Raw genomic sequence first — 20,236 nt, forward strand, 5'->3', positions numbered from 1 at the left:
CTTTATTTTTCCAAGGATATACGATAAGATTATCTACTGCTTGCAAGTATCACTCTGAGGCACTAAACAGAACAACGTTTTCGATCGAGCGAGATGGCGCGCTGGTTAAGACACTGGTCTCGTACACCGGAGGGCCTTGCTTCAAATTCCCGCCCGGCCATTTCGATTAAGGTTTTCGCGATTTCGGTGAATCGCTTCAGTGAATGCTTGGATTGTCTCTTCAGACGGTCTGCGACTGATATTCTACCACATGTGGAATTGCAGTCCCATAGTAATCAAATGGTTCAAATGGCTCTGAGCACTATGGGACTTAACATCTGTGGTCATCAGTCCCCTAGAACTTAGAACTACTTAAACCTAACTAACCTAAGGACATCACACACATCCATGCCCGAGGCAGGATTCGAACCTGCGACCGTAGCAGTCGCGCGGCTCCGGACTGAGCGCCTAGAACCCCCATAGTAATCACCACGTCGTCTGTGAGACGTTCAATCCTATCTTACTACCTATTAGTCTAACATATTCTGTACCGGTGGAGGTTATCTAGTGCAACATATTTAGTGCCTATCGCCATTACAGTGTTAGAAGAACTGCATCAGCTATATTCATTCCAAGTAACTTCGGAAAATTTCGTAAAACGATATCCGCTCGACAGTCACAATAAAAAGAAGCTATATCCTGTACATGACAGCCGACACTATCAGCAGAGTTCTATAAACAAGCAGTATGTACTATATTTTCTCAAGGACGTGTAGAATGAATGTCCATAGTTCACTGGTAATGCATGCCGCCAGTAGTTAAACTGCTGCAACTAAGATGTTCAGCTATCGTAGCATAACTGGTGCCTCCCACAAATAAAGGACTGTTTTAGACATATAATATAGGCAATAGTTCATCGATGCTAATTCAAAAAAACAACTTATAAAATACCCATAAAACGAAGCTCGATGTCCAGTGACAATATCCACAGTACACAAGAAAGGGATTTTAGTGGAAGGGAAACGGTTAACACAAGATCCACACGCAAGAGGTTGGAGCCTCAGCATCCTGTTCACTCATGTTGTGGCTGCTGTAAGTTGTTTCTGGCGGATGCCGGGGTCGTTCTTCAGGAGAGTTCATAACTGATTTCCTGCCTAACACCCAGTCAGCCCGTTCCCATACTACGTCTCTAAGGAACTAGCCTCCCACTAAACGGGAAGTAGTATCGTCTTCCTCTTTGGTTCTGATGCAAGACAGCGAGCTTATCGACTGATTAGGGAGGCGGATTGTACCCTATTTCAGATCCCATGTTGGTTGGTACACCCCGCTATAACTGACTGAGTAATACAGTTCAGTAAGGCAAGAACATACATCACTGATCGGACCACGCGTAGTGAAGTGCTACGGTGGTAGATCCAGCTTTACTTTTTAACTTGAAAGAGGCGAAGAAGATGTTTAATCTCCGAAATGACTTTCGGAAAAAAAAAAGCCTGACCGCAGGTAACTATTGTCACTTGCGTAGTATATTAATGGCGCTTTAGAGGTATTTGATGGTCTAGAGCAGGGGTTTCCAAACTTTTTAGTCTGCGGGCCACATTGACTCCTCCACGAAGTCATAAGGGCCAAGACCTACCTAGTGGGATTAAAGCACCCTAGCACTCCATGATCACCGTAATGTAAGGCTAAAGGAAAGATGAAATCGCAAAAATCTAAGGTTGTGGGAATAGCTAGCACTGAAACAAACTACGATTTTTATTTAATTACATAATTTTGATTGGTGGACGTACCTGACCGAAGTTCTGCCGTATTTTATTCTGGCGAATTTCACCGACAAAAAAGTATGTCACTGCACATTTTGTATGTATTTTACAACGTAATCAAAAGAAAGTGAAACCTCGCTTAAGAAGCATCTTCCATAGTGATTGATTACTAAGGCTAGTCGCCGAAGTGGCGTCCATTTGAAAGACTTGCACCAGACTCGTGAGTAGAATAAAATGTGAAGAATTTTTTTACTTAAAATGTTTTCGCCAAACTAGTCTGTTAACCGTTCTTTGTTTTTTTCACTATCGCACGGAGAATGGTCTGTCTGTTTATTGTGGATAGCCACAAGTTTAACTATGACCTTCCGCTTTGTAAAGATAGAGCTCCGACAATTTCGCGGTGTATTGGTCGCGACAGGCCTCAAAACTCAACTGTTGCCAGTATAGGTACCACCTCAAATATTTGGCGGGCCGGATACCGGGGATGTCCGGCCAGCTAATGCGGGCCGGTTTGCCGGTCCTCGCGGTCCGGTTTCGGCCCGCGGGCCGTAGTTAGGAGACCCCTGGTCTAGAGCCGTCTACGTTTGTCGGTGGACGATTGTTGAGCTGCGCACAGGAAGGGAAGCGGAAGGAAGGCGCCGGCAGCAGCGGCGGAGCGACGCGCAGCTGACAGCGCGGGAGAAGCACATGTGGCCCGCGGCGGCTCAAACCAGCGCGCCCACACGTCGCCTCATCTCCTGGGTAAAAAAAAAAAAAAAAAAAAAAAAAAAAAAAAAAAAAAAAAAAAAAAAAAAAAAAACGCCGCTCAGCGCGGGATGCGCTCCCTCGACCCGCCGGCAAAATTTACCTCGAGTCTGTCGTTGCGCGCTGTCGTCGCGGTCGGCGTCCTCAGTGTTGTCGTCGTCCACCTGGTCTGCGACGGCGGGTCGACGGTGCCGAGTGTGTGCGCGCCGGTGGTCGGTGTCCTCCGCGAGCGGTGCTGGAGGCTCGTGTGCTCCGCGGCCTGTAGAGAGAGGCGGACGCGAACGCACTGACAGGAGCTGGCTGCGGATGGCGCGTCGTCTGCCGTGTGGAGCGCGCGGCCGTGGGCCCTGGAGCGGAGCGCGGGAGCGAGACTACTGCACTCTATATTGCCGCCGCCGCACCAGCGCGGCGACCACGACGCTGCCGCCGCCGCCGCCGCTGCTGCTGCCACTGCTGATCAATACCTTCCACTAGCCAGTGCGTTTGCAACAGCCGGCCATCCTGTAACTGGGCGGGAGTGAGACTTACTGGCTGCGAACGTCGGTGGTCTCTTGCGACTGTTTACTGCGTTCGTGTGAGCTGACGAAGGTAGGTAGCCTTATGCAACAGTCACTCTCAAGTTGCTCGTTATTTAAATTCCTTACCACAAATATTGTCATGTTCTGTGCAGGTGCGATTCGTGATCATTGCTGGGATCAATAATTCGACAGAAACTACCAAATTGTGTTTCCTGCCAAAGTATGACGAAGAAGCGTACTGCAGTATCAGAAATCGCCCTTCTACTTTTTTTTGCTGTTCTACAAGCAATCCAAACAACAGACAACAAACAAGCAACATTCGTTTTCAAGGAATATCCTTACAAGGAGACAAGTAAAAACGTAAGTGTTTTTTCCTAAGTATATCCAAAAGTATGACATTAAGACGTGTGAGAACCACTTGTTCCAAAATTTTCATGTCGTGCAACGTGTAATAAATATTTTCCACGGATAAAAAGCCCTTATAACCTCGATTCTCAGTTATAAGGGTGGATCCCAAAAGGCGTCATCAGTGTCACCTTAATATTATATAAATACAAAAGAATACCTAGTAACCCTCCACAAACACGTTTGTTGAAGTTATTATTTTTGATTTGAGGTTGAATTCCTTCTCCCATGCATTACACAAAATTTTCTCAACCCTACTGTGCATGAAGCTGTCAACATACACCTGAGTCAGAGCCAAAATGTTAAGTTAAAAGAACTCACTAGATATGATCACAAATGCCGTTATCTCATAATATTATCAGAATTTCCATTTAGCAAAAAAATTAGGTGCTGCTTGTCATAAATAGAATCACGTGGACCTAAAGAAACATTTGAAAAATAGGGGAAGGACATTAATAAGTTTCTAACAGCACTCCTCAGAACAAAAGCCAAAAATTTTATTTACCATATCCTTTAACCACAGAATTTCTGCAAACACTGCTAATGAAAACAAGACAATACCAACAGCTACATCACAGAAGCATGTATTTAATGTAGGCTTGTCACTTCAACATATATTTCACATGTACTGCTGCCAGAAAGGAGCAGTTACCACCATACTGAGAACAGCAATTACAGTACAGTATAATATGCATTAAAATTCAAGAAAACGATACTAATATAAGATACTGATATACAAAACCATTTTCATTGAACTTTATTAGAATCACTGAATGAAAAATATTGACAAAAAAATGTTGGCACTATTGTACATTCAAATGTGTAAAAGTGCAATTATTATACCTGAAATTAACAAAACACTCAGCACTGCTTCTTTTTTAAGAATACAAGGCCACATTTAATTACTTATAAGGTCATCTCAATGACAAGCTACAGATGCAATAAGTAGATATTTTAATACATACTAAAACTTAAAATAGTTACTCCAGTTGTAGAATTTATCCTCCAGTGACATATCTACCCTTAAGGGAAGAGTTTACCTTCATCTATATTTCTTTTGTTTCCCCAGTGCAGCTACACAGCTCAGTTCTTTTATGTTCCTACCATTACCTTAGTGACTTACAGCACGTGATGAACTGAAAAACTTACATTATTTTGGTCTCAGATTTTTATCTGCTTTCATTTATAAAATCCAATCATTTTAGTTTTCTGCTCTTGTAACATGTGTAATGCGTATCACAACAATTTATCAATTACTCCTTTTTTATTTGCAAGCTCCTCATAGGCAACCTTCTTTTAACAGAATGAGGATCTCACATTAACCTTCTACCACCATGATATACACCTGCTGTTCTCAAAGTTCATCACGCTATATCATATCTCCCATTTCATTTTCATCTACATCCTCTTCCATTTCCACAATATTGTCCTCAAGAACATTGCCCTTGTATAGACCCTCTATATACTCCTTCCATCTTTCTACTTTCCCTACTTTCCATCTGAGTTCTTGATATTCCTGCAAGTGGTTCTCTTTTCTTCAAAGGTCTCTTTAATTTTCCTATAGGCAGCATCTATCTTAACCCTAGTGCTATATGCCTCTACATCCTTACATTTATCCTCTAGCCATCCCTGCTTAGCCATTTTGCATTTCCTGTCGATTTCATTTTTGAAACTTTTGTATTCCTTTTTGCCTGCTTCATTTACTGCATTTTTGTATTCTCCTTTCGTCAGTTAAATTCAGTATCTCTTCTGTTACCCAAGGATTTCTATTAGCCCTTGTCTTTTCACCTACTTGATCCTCTGCTGCCTTCACTATTTCATCTCTCAAAGCTGCCCATTCTCCTTCTACTGCATTTCTTTCCCCCATTCTTGTCAATTGTTCCCCAATGCTCTCCCTGAAACTCTCTTCAACCTCTGGATCTGTCAGTTTATCCAGGTCCCATCTCCTTAAATTCCCACCTTTTTGCAGTTTCTTTAGTTTTAATCTATAGTTCATAACCAATAGATTGTGGTCAAAGTCCGCATCAGCCCCTGGAAATGTCTTACAATTTAAAGCCTGGTTCCTAAATCTCTGTCTTACCATTATATAATCTATCTGAAACCTGTCAGTATCTCCAGGCTTCTTCCATGTATACAACCTTCCTTTATGATTCTTGAACCAAGTGTTAGCTATGATTAAGTTATGCTCTGTGCAAAATTCTACCAGACAGCTTCCTCTTTCATTCCTTTCCCCCATTCCATATTCACCTACTACGTTTCCTTCTCTCCCTGTTCCTACTATCGAGTTCCACTCACCCATGACTATTAAATTTTCGTCTCCCTTCACTATCTGAATAATTTCTTTTATCTCATCATAAATTTCATCAGTCTCTTCGTTATCTGCTGAGCTAGTCAGCATATAAACTTGAACTACTGTGGTAGGTATGGGCTTCGTATCTATCTTGGCCACAATAATGCATTCACTATGCTGTTTGTAGTAGCTTACCAACATTCCTATTTTTTTTATTCATTATTAAACCTACTCCTGCATTACCCCTATTTGATTTTGTGTTTATAACCCTGTAGTCACCTGACCAGAAGTCTTGTTCCTCCTGCCACCGAACTTCACTAATTCCCACTATATCTAACTTTAAGCTATCCATTTCCATTTTTAAATTTTCTGACCTACCTGCTCAATTAAGCGATCTGACATTCCACGCTCTGATCCATAGAATGCCAGTTTTCTTTCTCCTGATAACATCATCCTCTTGAGGAGTCCCTACCCAGAGATCTGAATGGGGGACTATTTTACCTCCGGAATATTTTACCGAAGAGGACGCCATCATCATTTAACCATACAGTAAATCTGTATGCCCTCGGGAAGAATTACGGATGTAGTTTCCCCTTGCTTTCAGCCGTTCACAGTACCAGCACAGCAAGGCCGTTTTGGTTAGTGTTACAGGGCCCAATCAGTCAATCATCCAGACTGTTGCCCCTGCAACTACTGATAAAGCTGCTGCTCCTGTTCAGGAACCACATATTCGTCTGGCCTCTCAACAGATACCCCTCAGTTGTGGTTGTACCTATGGTATGGCTATCTGTATCGTTGAGGCATGCAAGCCTCCCCACCAATGGCAAGGTCCATGGTTCATGGAGGGAAGATCAGCTGTCTATAGATGGACAATCTCAAGCTCTGTTTAATACATACATTAGAGCTACGGTATGCACAAAATGAATCCGTATCTCCAAACACACTGATAAATTCTAGAATGAATCACTAAAAAAGATGTTTTTTTACTTTTTTTATATCAGAGGATTTTAAATTTCCTTCCTGATGTGTACTGGCAAATTGTTATGGAATTTCGCATCCGAGCATAAGACTCCATTCTGAAGCTTAGGAAGGGATGTGTAGTCCATTGGTAAATTATTTTTACTCATAGTATTGTAGTTATAAATTACACAGTTCCTCCTAAACTCATTGTTATTATTTGAGGATACAATTATAGTGTAAATGTATTGGTACAGTGTAAGAATGGCTAGGCACCTTGTAAGGTTTCTGCAAGATTTTGACGTTCAGACATTAACTTCACACAATATTCTTGCTGCAGATCTGTCAGTAATTACTTTTTTGACCTTATCTTATCATCTGGAAGAAAATGCCATAGGACAGTACTGCATGAAGGTAAGCTGACAATCTTAATTGCTGATCAACACAATGAGTGAGATTTCTAAGTGCAAAGGAGGCAGAACTAAGCTTTTTGACTGAATTATCTAAACACAGGTGTCACCTCAGTTTATTACAAACCTAGATGCCAAGTAACTTCACACATTCTCATCCACTGAGCTCTACTTCTGGTATCTGTAAGTCACGTTGCTTTGTTTGGAATTGTACAGTATGAGTTTTGCAAGGTAAGTGTGATGTATTATTCTCCTGGTATGAACGTGTCTGGACCTTTTTATCACTACACTTTGTCATCAGTAAAAGCAAATAATGAAAAACAAATATAAATGAGACAGGGAGAAGGATAATTTACACAGCATTTTGTATACAAGGCTACACAGAGCTAACAGATAACTATGAATTGTAACAGACAAAACCAATGTGCCTGTGGTTACTTAGTTTTTAAATTTTTCCACAGTTCTCCTTTTCTCTCATTATTATATCACTGGCTTTATCATTAGCTATCAATCTGACTGTTACACTATTACACAGTTTCACTTTTAGGTACACTAAGTTTACACAGTGATCTAACAACTTAATTTTTACAATTTTTGTTTAAACAAATTATGAATTTACTTTATATCACTCTTGCAGTTGTCTTTCAGATGAGACAGATCTCCAGATGAAATAGTAGCTAAAACAAAATTATCAGACCATACTTAAGCTCAGCTTCTGCTTCACCTTATTTTATCATTGGACACAAATGTTTTAGTGCAGTATTGTCTCATTTGTGTGTGTAGTGTACTCAGTTGTAATATGCCAGAACGCACTTACACTACTACTAGTTGCAAACATACTATGCAATTTGAATGGATCATATGAGTGGCAATCACAGTTTTCACACATCATATAAGTTCAAACAATGTTTTGATGTAGCTACCCTTGCTATACTATCCTGTGCAAGACTCTTCAACTGGGAATAACTATTGCCACCTACACCTTCTGATGCTGCTTACTGTATCAGTCTCTTGGTCTTTCTCTACGATTTTTATACCAACCCCCCCCCCCCCCCCAATTTCCCTCCAATACTAAACTGGTGATCTCTTATGTCTCACTATATGTCCTATCAACTAATCACTTCTTCCAGCTAAGTTGTGGTACAAATTTCTTGTCTCCGCAGTTCTGTTCAGCATTTCCTCATTAGTTATGTGATATACACATCTAATCTTCAGCATTCTTCTATCTTCTATAGCACCACATTCCAAAAGCTTCTACTCTCTTCTTAATTCTAAACTGTTTATCATCCATGTTTTACCACATGGCTACACACCAGACAAATACATTCAGAAAAGACTTCCTAACACTCAAGTCTATATTCAATCTTCCTCAGAAATGACTTTTTTGCTATTTTCTGTCTACATTGTACATCCTCTCTGCTTCGGTGATGATCAGTTTTTTTTTTTTTTTTTTTTTTTTTTTTTTTTTTTTTTTTTGTCGCCCAGATAGTAAAGCGCACCAACTACTTTAAACATCTCATTACTTAACCTAATTCCCTCAGCATTACATTACTTAATTTGACTACATTCCATTATCCTTGTTTTGCTTTTGTTGTTGTAATCTTATATCCTCCTTTCAAGATGCTGTCCATTCTGTCCAGCTGCTCTTCAAAATTCTTAAGTCCAATTTCAACATTCAACTCAGCTACCAGCTACCAATATTATGTAACTGTTGCCCTCAGATTACTGACATTTTTACATGAGAACAGGGAAAAATCCCAATTTTTCTGGATATTTTGTAAACATTGCCAATTTCGTGTTGTTATTGTCATTGTTGTTTTCATCGGTGTTGTGGACTTCAGTCCAAAGACTGGTTTGATGCAGCTCTCCATGCTACCCTATCCTGTGCAGGCCCCTTCATTTCCAAATAACTGCTGCAGTCCACATCCTTTTGAATCTGCTTATTGTATTCATTCCTTGGTCTCCCTCTATGATTTTTACCCACCACACTTCCCTCCAATTCTAAACTGGAGATCCCTTGATGTCCCAGAATGTGTCCTATCAACTGACCCCTTCTGTTAGTCAAGTAGTGCTACAAATTTCTTGTGTGGTGTCACCGCCAGACACCACACTTGCTAGGTGGTAGCCTTTAAATCGGCCGCAGTCCGGTAGTATACGTCGGACCCGCGTGTCGCCACTATCAGTGATTGCAGACCGAGCGCTGCCACACGGCAGGTCTAGAGAGACTTCCTAGTACTCGTCCCCAGTTGTACAGCCAATTTTGCTAGCGATGGTTCACTGACAAATTACACTCTCATTTTCCGAGACGATAGTTAGCATAGTCAGCTACGTCATTTGCTACGACCTAGCAAGGCGCCATTATCATTTGCTATTTATCTTGTGATGCATGTACCGTCAGACCGATGTTCGCCAATTATGGATTAACGTTAAGTATTCCAGAAATCACGTACTATTTTTGCTACTATAAGACCTTGACCTGTTCCAGACCTCACGCCAGCCTGCATGAGCTAAACGCGTGCCTTTCGGCTACCCGTCATTGTGGATTGGCTGTCTTGCCAGTCCGCAACATCTTGTCTCCCCAATTCTATTCAGTACCTCATTAATTACATGATCAACACACCTAACCTTCAATACTCTTCTGTAGCACAACATTCTGAGAGCCTCTATTCTCTTCTTATCTAGACTGTTTACTGTCCATGTTTCACTTCCATAAATGGCAACACTCCTGACAAATACCTTAAGGAAAGACTTCCTAACACTTAAATCTACATCCAATGTTAACAAATTTCTCTTCTTCAGAAATGCTTTTTCTGCCATTGCCAGTCTACATTTTATATCCTCTCTATTTCAGCCATCATCTGTTATTTTGCTGCCCTAATAACTCGTCCACTACTTTAATAGTCTGTATTTCCTAATCTAGTTCCTTTAGCATGACCTGATTTCAATCAACTACACTCCATTATCTTTGTTTTGCTTTTGCTGGTGTTCATCTTATATCCTCATTTCAAGACACAGTCCATTCCATTCAACTGTTCTTCTAAATCCTTTGCTGTCTCTGACAGAGCCCCCAGGGGCTCAGCATTCATTTGCTGGGTACGGGCTTGGCGACCCCGGGGTTCCTGAGCTGGGGACTGGTAAGCGCCACCTGTCCCCCGTCACCGTAAGCTCTGAGTACACTTCAGCGACCACCGTGCGGCGCGGCGGTGGAATGTTGTGTGTCTCGGGGAATGGGGATCTTGGCTTGGCCGCCCGGATCGCGAGGATGGAACAAACCTCTATAAAAAAACCCTCAATCTTCCGGTGTGCTCCGCGCCTATGAGATGCATGGCTGTTGAGGTGGAACAGTCGCAAGCGGGCAACCTCTGGGGCACCTGCCACACCCCAGTTGTATAGGGCTTACTCAGGCATGCGGGGCTCTGTCTGAGCGGACCTTTAGTTCCCTAGCTGCTCGTGGGATCGAGATGGAACCCTCGAACTTTTCTTTTCCTCCCAGCGGAAAGGGTGGGCCGCTGGTAGGTTCTAACACCCAATCTAACAAGAGGGCTCGTGTAGCCAGTCCTCCTAATTCAGGTACTAGTAACAGAACGCATTCTGCTTCTCAGAATGTGTTTCTCATAATTAAAAGAAAAGATGGGAGTTTTGAAAAAGTTTCGCCATTTTATATACAGAAGGGCTTAGAGGGTATTGCTGGCACGTTAAAGTCTGCGCAATGGCACCTTGCTGGTTGAAACATCTAGCTTCCAGCAAGTCCAGAACCTTCAGAAGGCACACTTTCTTGGGGAGTTTGCGATAGAGACTGACTTTCACAACACCTTGAACTACAGCAAGGGTGTTGTGACTTGCAGAGATCTCGTCGACATTCCCCAAGACGAACTGAAGTCTGAATGGTCCCGGGAAGGAATTGTGGACGTGCAACACGTTATGAAACGGGTGGACGGTGCTCTCATAAAAACTGACTCCTTTATTCTTACATTTAACAGCACCACATTGCCAGAGCATGTGAAGGCAGGTTTCCTACGTCTCAGTGTACGGCCTTATTACCCCAACCCCATGCGGTGTTTTAAATGCCAACACTTTGGCCACACTACTCTCGGCTGTAAAGGGGAAGCCACTTGTGGGAAATGTGGTAAAGCCGCTCATGAGGGAGTTGATTGCTCCTCTCCTCCCAAGTGTGTGAACTGCTCTGGGGATCACCCTGTGTGGAGTAGGGAATGCAGAGTTTTCCTTGAGGAACGGAAGATACAGGAACTTAAAACCACTAAACGCATCCCGTATGGTGAGGCAAAGAAAATCTACAAGTCCATGCAGCCGCCCACGTTCGCTGCCTCCTTTTCTTCCGTTCTGAAACAGCCTGTCTTGAAAACCGATGCCGCTACCCAAACGGAGGTTGCTACTGTCAGCACTAGCACCTGCGTTTGTCAGTGTACATGTGCTGCTGCCGTTCCTGTGAAGCCTGCTGCTCCCTCCCGGCCTTCTGACCAGGCTGTGGTAGCTGACATCATGGAACTTCCTGCCCCTTCCCGGGTCCAGTCTTGTGTACTGCCTAGTGCTGGTACACCCCCTACTGCTTCTGAGGTTTTGGCTCCAATGCCACCTCAGGCCAGAAAATCGAAGCCAAAGACAAAGGTGAAGACTCGCCCACTAAAGGAGACTGAAGTTCTACAGTCTGCTGATGTGGATGTCATTCTCTCTGACGTCTCTCTCGACTCCTCTTCTGAGGCGATGGAGGTAGATGTCAGACTGGGGCAATCGTCTCGCCCCAAAACTGAGCCTCCACCTGTTGTGGGCTCTCCTCCCCGACAGAAAGTGCGACTGAAGGTACTCCCGCCCTGATAGATGGCTCCCATTATTCAGTGGAACATGAATGGATTCCGGGCACATGTGGAGGAACTGCACCTCCTAGCACAGCAACGCCCCCTGTGCTTGTGTTTACAGGAAACACATCTCAAACAATCTGATGCTCCTGTACTCAGGGGCTATAGGTTGTATCGCAAAGATGACCTGACTGGAGACAGGGCCAAAGGCGGAGTCGCCGTGTTTGTCGATAATGACCACCACTCCTCTGCTCTCCCCCTGGATACTGACCTGCAAGCAGTTGCAGTTGCAATTTATTCCGGTCGGAGGCTTACCGTTTGCTCCCTTTATTTACCCCCTCTGGATGCAGTGAACTTAGAGGCTCTCACAAACCTTATCGACCAACTCCCCCGCCCATTTCTCCTCCTGGGAGACTTCAATGCCCATCATGTCCTGTGGGGCTCCACTTCTCTTTGCGCTCGAGGTCGAATTTTGGAGGGCCTCCTAACATCTCAAGTGTTGTGCATCCTCAACACAGGTACTCCGACTCATTTCTCTAGTGCTACGGGGTCATTCTCAGCCATTGACCTATCTTTCTGCTCTCCAACCCTCACTGACTCCGTTCACTGGGAGGTCATTGACGACCTACATTCCAGCGATCACTTCCCTATCCGCATTCATCTCCTGGATGGTGTATTGCTGGAGCAGCGGCCACCATCGTGGCTGATTGGCAGGGCTAACTGGCCACTGTTCACTCGGTTGGCTGTCTTTGACCGCCACACCAGCGTACAGGAATGGGTGGATCACATCACGCTTGTGATCCACCATGCTGCTGACCTGTCCATACCACAGTCTTCTGGCACTCTTAAGCGGCGCCTTGTGCCTTGGTGGACAGAAGAGTGCCGTTCAGCCATCCGTGACAGGCGTGCGGCTCTTCGCCGATTTAAATGCCGCCCAACAACGGTCAATCTTACCGCCTTTCGTATCGCGAGAGCCAGGGCACGCCGTGTCATTAAAGAGAGCAAGAAAAGGTCATGGCAGGAGTTTCTGGACTCCATCAACCGTTCCACTTGTTCCACAAAGGTATGGGAAGCCATCCGGAGGATTTCCGGTAAACGCAGCCGTTTACCAATAGCTGCAGTCCTGAACCAGGGATGCCTCCAAACGACACCCAGCGCCATAGCTCAGTCGCTGGCAGAGCATTTTGCACAAAGTACTGCCACTGCAACCCAGGATCCAGCGTTTCGTCGCTACCGTGCGACTGTCGAAAGAGCGACTTTGAACTTTCGGTCGAACGGTTCTGAGGCCTACAACTCCCCTTTCTCCATGTGGGAACTTGAGTCGGCTCTTACTGAGACTTCTGACACTGCACCAGGTTACGACCGCATCCGGTACTCCATGCTTAGACATCTTCCAGCGGCGTCAAAGGAAATCCTCCTTGAATGTTTTAATCTCATATGGCACACGGGAGTGTTCCCAACTTCGTGGAGGGAGGCAATCCTCATCCCTCTCCTCAAACCAGGAAAGGACCGCACATGTCCCAGTAGTTATCGTAGTATCGCCTTGACAAGCTATGTCGGAAAGACCCTGGAACGGATGGTTACCCGTCGTCTGGTCTGGCTGCTAGAGACCAGACAGCTCCTTAGCCGCTTTCAGTGTGGATTCCGAAAATTTCGATCCACAGTCGACAACCTGACCCTCCTCGAGGCGGCTATTCAGCAGGCTTTCCTCCGTCAGCATCACTGTATCGGTATCTTCTTTGATATCAGTAAGGCATATGATACTACTTGGAGACACTGTATTCTTGCACAACTGCATCAATGGGGCTTTCGTGGCCGCCTCCCTATTTTCATTCGGTCTTTCCTGTCTCAGCGGTTTTTTCGGACCCGCGTTGGTAACACACTGTCTGATCGCTTTGAGCAAGAGAACGGTGTCCCCCAGGGCAGTGTTTTAAGCGTTACCCTCTTTGCCATAGCAATCAACAGTATAACGTCTACAGTGTGGAGTCCAGTACAGTGCTCCTTGTTTGTGGACGACTTTGCTGTTTTCTGTTCCTCCTCTAGTGTTGCATCCGCGAGCCGTCAATTGCAACTAACGGTGCGGCGGTTAGAGGAGTGGGCTGCAAAGACGGGTTTTAGGTTTTCTGCCGATAAGTGTGTTTGTGTTCATTTTAATCGTTCTCGTCGTCTTTTTACGTTGCCTGCCTTGCATATGGGGGATACTGTCCTACAGTTTGGAGACACAGTGCGGTTTCTAGGCCTAATTTTTGACTCCAGGTTGTCATGGTTGCCACACCTACGTGACTTGAAAGCCAGAACGCTGAAGGCACTGAACATCCTCAAGTGCCTCAGCCACAGGTCTTGGGGAGCGGACAGGGCGCGTCTCCTTCAGTTTTATCGAGCTTTCGTGCGCTCACGGCTGGACTATGGCTGCACAGTATATGGGTCAGCGAGGCCGTCTTATTTGCGGATCCTTGACGCTGTTCACCATGCTGGGATTCGACTGGCTACGGGTGCTTATCGGACCAGTCCCGTACCCAGCCTCTGTGCTGAGGCTGGCGAACCGCCACTTACCATCCGGCGGCAGCTCCTGCTGGTGCGCCAAGCTTGTAAGTTTCTTGCAGCTCCCAGCTCGCCTGCTCACCATCTTGTTGCCCATCCACCTCTGGTTCGCCTTTTTTCCCGCCGTCCCCGGGCTACGTTGCCGTTTGGGATCAGAGTGCACCGTGTGCTTGAGTCCCTCGGTGTGGAGTCTGTACAACCCCAAATCCTGGGTTTTAACCGCCTGCCACCCTGGTTACTGAAGAGGCCACGTGTGATTTTAGATTTATTGCAGTACAAGAGAGATTGCACTCCTGCCACCGTTTTTAATGCAGCATTTTCTGCTATTTTATCTGAGCACCACGACTATGTAGCTGTTTTTACGGATGGGTCGAAACAAGGGGATTCCGTGGGTTGCTCAGTTGTTTTTCCGGATCGTGTCCTCAAGGTCCGCCTGCCTCAGACTTTTACTGTCTTTGATGCAGAATTGTCTGCGATCTTGCGGGCACTGGAGCCGATGAGACTTTCTTCCTCTCTTAAATTTCTTGTCTGTTCCGATTCACTCAGTGCCCTTCAATCCTTGCACCGTTTGTATCCGGCGGATAAAGTAGTCCAGACCATCCAGGATGCCCTCCTCCGACTACAGCGACTAGGGAAGGTTGTAGCTTTCTGCTGGGTTCCGGGGCATGTCGGCATTGCTGGGAATGAACGGGCAGATCTCGCAGCCAAGGAGGCGTGTCTTGATCCACACGTATCTCAGTGTGCTATCCCGTTGCACGCACTCACCTCGCTGTTGAGCTCCAGAGTCATGTGTCGGTGGGAGGATGAGTGGCTGGAAGTGACTGACAATAAGCTCCGTCTAGTCAAGCCCACAACGCGTGTGTGGTGTACTTCCTTTCAGCCCCATCGACGGGACGAGGTTCTCCTCACTCGGCTTCGAATAGGCCACAGCCCTATGACGCATGGCTTCCTGCTCCGGCGAGAAGACCCTCCATTGTGTGGTGCTTGCGGCGTCCAGGTCACTGTGTGCCACATTTTACTGGATTGTGTTTTATTTTCTGACCAGCGGGCCTCGGCTGATTTGCCAGCGGACCTGCCAACTCTTTTAGGCAACACTCGGACGAATGTGGTTAAAGTTTTAAAGTTCTGTGCCTTGTCAAATGTTTTTACAAAGATTTTAGGGAGCGGATTTTAATTTTCTCACTGTGTGACAAGCTCGCCCATCTTTTCTGTAAGTGGCCAGCCAATGACACATTCCTGTGTCATTCTTGTTGCTCTGTTTTCCCTTCCCTTCGGTTATACTTTCTTATGTAGTCATTTCCCTCTCTTCCTGTTTTCTTTGCATGTGTTTTTCAGTTTTATTAGGTCTCTCCACATTCGTTCCTTTTAATGTGTGTCAGGGCGCTGATGACCTCGATGTTGAGCGCCCATAAACCCCAACACACACACACACACGTCTCTGACAGAATTACAATGTAATTGTCATACCTAGAAGTTTTTATTTATTGCATCTGAATTTTGATTTCTATTCCAAATTTTTCTTTTACTTCCTTTACAACCTGTTTAATGTACAGATTGAACAACATTGGGGATAGGCTGTAACCCCGTCTCCCTCCCCTCTCAACCACCGTTCCCCTTTCATATCCCTCGACTCTTGCAATTGCCATCTTGTTTCTCTACAAGTTGTAAATAGCCTTTTGCTCCCTGTATTTTTCCCCTGCCACCTTCAGAATTTGAAAGGGTATTCCAGTCAACATTATCAAAAGCTTTCTCTAAGTCTATAAATGCTAGAAACGTAGGTTTGCCTTTTCTTAACTTATCTTCTAAGATCGGTCATAGCATCAGTATTTCGTCAGTGTTCCTACATTTCTCTGGGATCCAAACTGATCTTCCACATGATTGGTTTCTACCAGCTTTTCCATTTTTCTGTAAAGAATTTGTGTTAGTATTTTGCAACCATGACTTATTAAACTCATAGGTCGGTAATTTTTATGCCTGTCAGCAACTGCTTTCTTTGGAATGAGTACTACATTCTACTTGAAGTATGAGAGTATTTTGCTTGTCTCATACATTGTGGGCACCGGATGAAAGATTTCTATCATCACTGGCTCTCCCAAGGCTATCAATACTTCTGAAGGAATATCATCTACCCCCAGGGTCTTTTTCTGACTTGATCTTTCAGAGCTTTGTCAAATTCTTCTCGCATTATCATATCTTCCCTCTCATCTTCATCTACATTCACTTCCCTTTCTGTAATACTGCCTTCAAGATCATCTCCCTCATACAGACCATATATACTTCTTCCACCTTCCACCTTTCAGCTTTCCCTACTTTGAATAGGACTGGTTTATCATCTGAGCTCTTGATATTCATACAGTTGCTTCTCTTTTCTTCAAAGACCTCTTTAATTTTCCTGTAGGCTGTATCTATCTATTCCCTAGTGAAATAAGTTTCTAGATCCTTGTATTTGTCCTCTGGCCACTACTGCTTGGCAATTTTGCACTTCCTGTCAATCTCATTTCTTTAAACATTTGTATTCCGTTTTGTCTGCTTCATTTTTAAATTTTCTCCTTTCATCAATTTAATTCAGTATCTCTTCTGTTATCCAAGAATTTGTACTAGGCCTTGGCTTTTACCTATTTGATCCTCTGCTGCCTTCTCTATTTCATTTCTTAAAAATGCCCATTCGTCTTCTACTGTAGTCCCTTCCCTGTTCTAGCCAACTGTTACTTGATGCTCCCTCTGAAACTCTCAATAACCTCTTGTTTTTAATTTCTTACCATCTTACAATTTCTTCGGTTTTAATCTACAGTTCATAACTAATAAATATTGGTCAAGAATCTACATCTGCCTTTGGAAATGTCTTTCATGTGTACCACCTTCTTTCATGATTCTTAAATCTGGCATTAGCGATGATTAAATTATGTTCTGTGCAAAATTCTACTGGTCAGCTTCCTCTTTTATTGGTTGGTTTTGGGAAGGGGTCCCAACAGCAAGGCCATTGGTCCCATCAGATTAGGGAAGGATGGGGAAGGAAATCAGCTGTGCCTTTTCACAGGAACCACCTGGCATATACCTGAAATGGTTTAGGGGAATCATGGAAAACTGAAATCAGGATGGCCACACGCAGATTTGAACAGTCATCCTCCCAAATACATGTCCAGTGTGCTAACTACTGCCCCATCTCACTCATGGCTTCCTCTTTCCTGTCTTTCCCCCAAGCGCATACTCACCTACTATTTTTCCTTCCCTTCCTTTTGCGACTATCAAAGTCAAGCCTCTAATTAAAATTAAATTTTTGTCTGCCTGTCTTCCTCAACTGTCTGAATAATTTCTTCTCTCTCATCATATGTTTCTTCAATGTCTTCATTATCTGTGGAGCTAGTCGGCATATAAACTTGTACTGCTGTGGTAGGTGTGAGCCTTGTGCCTCTCTTGGCTGTGACAATGCATTCTCTGTGGTGTTCATAGTAGTTTACCAGCATCCCAATTTTCTTATTCATTAGCAAACTAATTCCTGCATTAGCTCTTTTTGGCTTCGTATTTATAATCCTGTATTCAACTGACCAGAAGTCCTGTTCCCTCGGGCACCGAACTTCATTAATTCCTGCTATATCTAACTTCAACCTAGACATTTCCCTTTTTAAATTTTCTATCCTACATACCTGATTAAAGGATCTAACATTTCAAGATCCAATGCATATAATGCGAGTTTTGTTTCTCCTGATGACAACATCCTCCTAAGTAGTCTCTGTCTGGAGAACCAAAGGGGGGCTATTTTACTTTCTTGATATATCACCAATTTTTTTCAAGGCTTAGGCTAAACACCCTGCTGTGGTTCCCATCATTTCCTTAGTTTTCAAGAACCAAAACTAGTGGTAGTCAATATCTCCAAATCTGCTCAGGGAGCTGGTGCGGTAACATAGGAATTAGGTAGTCACTGTAAACAATTTCTGTTGTTTGACCTATATGAAGTAAATTATCAGTTTTTATCATGAAGTTAGTATCTGTAGTTAGCCTGCCCAGTTAGCCATGTGGTCTAATGCACTGCTTTCTGGCTGGGAAGGTGTGCCGGTCCCTGGCACAAATCCGCTCGGCAGATAAATGTCAAGGTCTGGTGTGCTGGCCAGTTTGTGGATGGTTTTTAAGGCAGTTTTCCATTTGCCTTGGCGAATGCTGGCTGGTTCCCCTTATTCCACATCAGTTACACTATGTCGGCAATTGCTGTGCAAACACTTTCTCCACGTACGTGTACACCATAATTACTCTAACACACAAACATTGGTTTACACTCTTCTGGTGTGAGATGTTCCCGGGGGGGTCCACTGAAGGCCGAACCGCACAATAACCATGGGTTTGGTATAGGGTGCCAGTGTGGTGAGGGGACTGCTGTAGCCTGGTGTGGGGTTGTGTACCACTGCAGGCTACAGCGGGGGACAAAGCCTCTGTCGTTTCTAGGTCCCCAGTTCCGTGCAATACTATGCAATCTGTAGTTAAATTATACATCTCACACATGTGAAATCTCACGCCGTCACTTGAGGATATAACCTTCAAGCACTGTTTTGGAATTTACTGGTGGTTTATTCGAGAAGAATATAATTTGTTTTGTTTTTTTAGACATAACCAAACCATCTCGTTGAAAGTTGTGATTAGTTATAATAATAATCATGATTATTATTTGAATAGTATTTAGGATCTTTACCATGTAACTAAAATAAAGAGATCTAAATGATTTAAAGCATTCTTTCTTTACAGGAAATGTCATTCCGTGAGTTTGAATCTGCTTGTGAACAAAGCCCATCTTGTGTAGATCTGTCTGGCATAACTCGTGTGAACTGTGTCAGAGAATGTGTTTCTCCATCTTGTTATCATGAAATTTATCAGCCAGATCAGGTGAGTTGTAGCACTAGAAAGAATGGAGAGGCAGTAATGCCTCCTTTTCATATATCAAAGGAGGATAGTAGTGTAATTGCTGTTGTTAAAAGGCTACATTGTTTGTCCATTATACTATTTTTTCTCCATGTTTCCATATTCACAAAAGAAGTAAAAACAAAATCTTTATCTAATGACAAAGTCTGTATCATTTTCTCACCAGAATTTTTCAAAAATGTATTAGTAGCCAGTCTGTATACCACCTCTCATTTTCATCAGCCCCTCTACGATGAACACAAGTACCAATAGTGTGCTAGAAAATTCAAATACCTAATATTAATATCTAATGAGGGAAATTCCAGGATGTAATATAAAGGATATTTAGCACTCACCTTATAGTGGAGATGCAGAATTGCAGAAAGTTTGCTTTCCTCGCCAACAAGGCCTTCGTCAAAAGTAAACAAGATACACACATGCACATACTCATGCAAACAAAACTCTCACATGCATGACCACAGTCTCTGGCAGCTAGAGCCAGACTGCAAGCAGCAGAGCATTATGGGATAGGTAACCAGGTGTGGGTGAGGAGGAGCCTCAGCCAGGAAGGGGGGGGGGGGGGGGGGGGAAAGCAGGGTAGGCATTGCAGACAGTAAAGTGCTGCTGGAGTGTACAGGGCCGAAGTGGAGAGTGGGGCAGCTAGGTGCAGTCTGTGGTTAGACAGAGGGCAGGGGAGAGAGAGGGTCTTAGCAGAAAAGGAGAGAAGTAAAAGGACTGGGTGCATTAGTGGAATAGAGGTCTGTGTAGCAATGGAATGGGAATAACCTCCTACAAAAACAGATCTCCCATGTCTCATCTTTCCAGTCACCCAACACCTCCCAAAGCCCTACCATCCAGCCATAGGGGAGCATTCCCCTCATGAGTCAGCACCACCCAGGACTGGAGCAACTGAATTACATTCTCTGCCAGG

Source organism: Schistocerca serialis, chromosome 1, assembly GCF_023864345.2.
Source record: "Schistocerca serialis cubense isolate TAMUIC-IGC-003099 chromosome 1, iqSchSeri2.2, whole genome shotgun sequence".
Lineage (NCBI taxonomy): Eukaryota > Metazoa > Arthropoda > Insecta > Orthoptera > Acrididae > Schistocerca > Schistocerca serialis.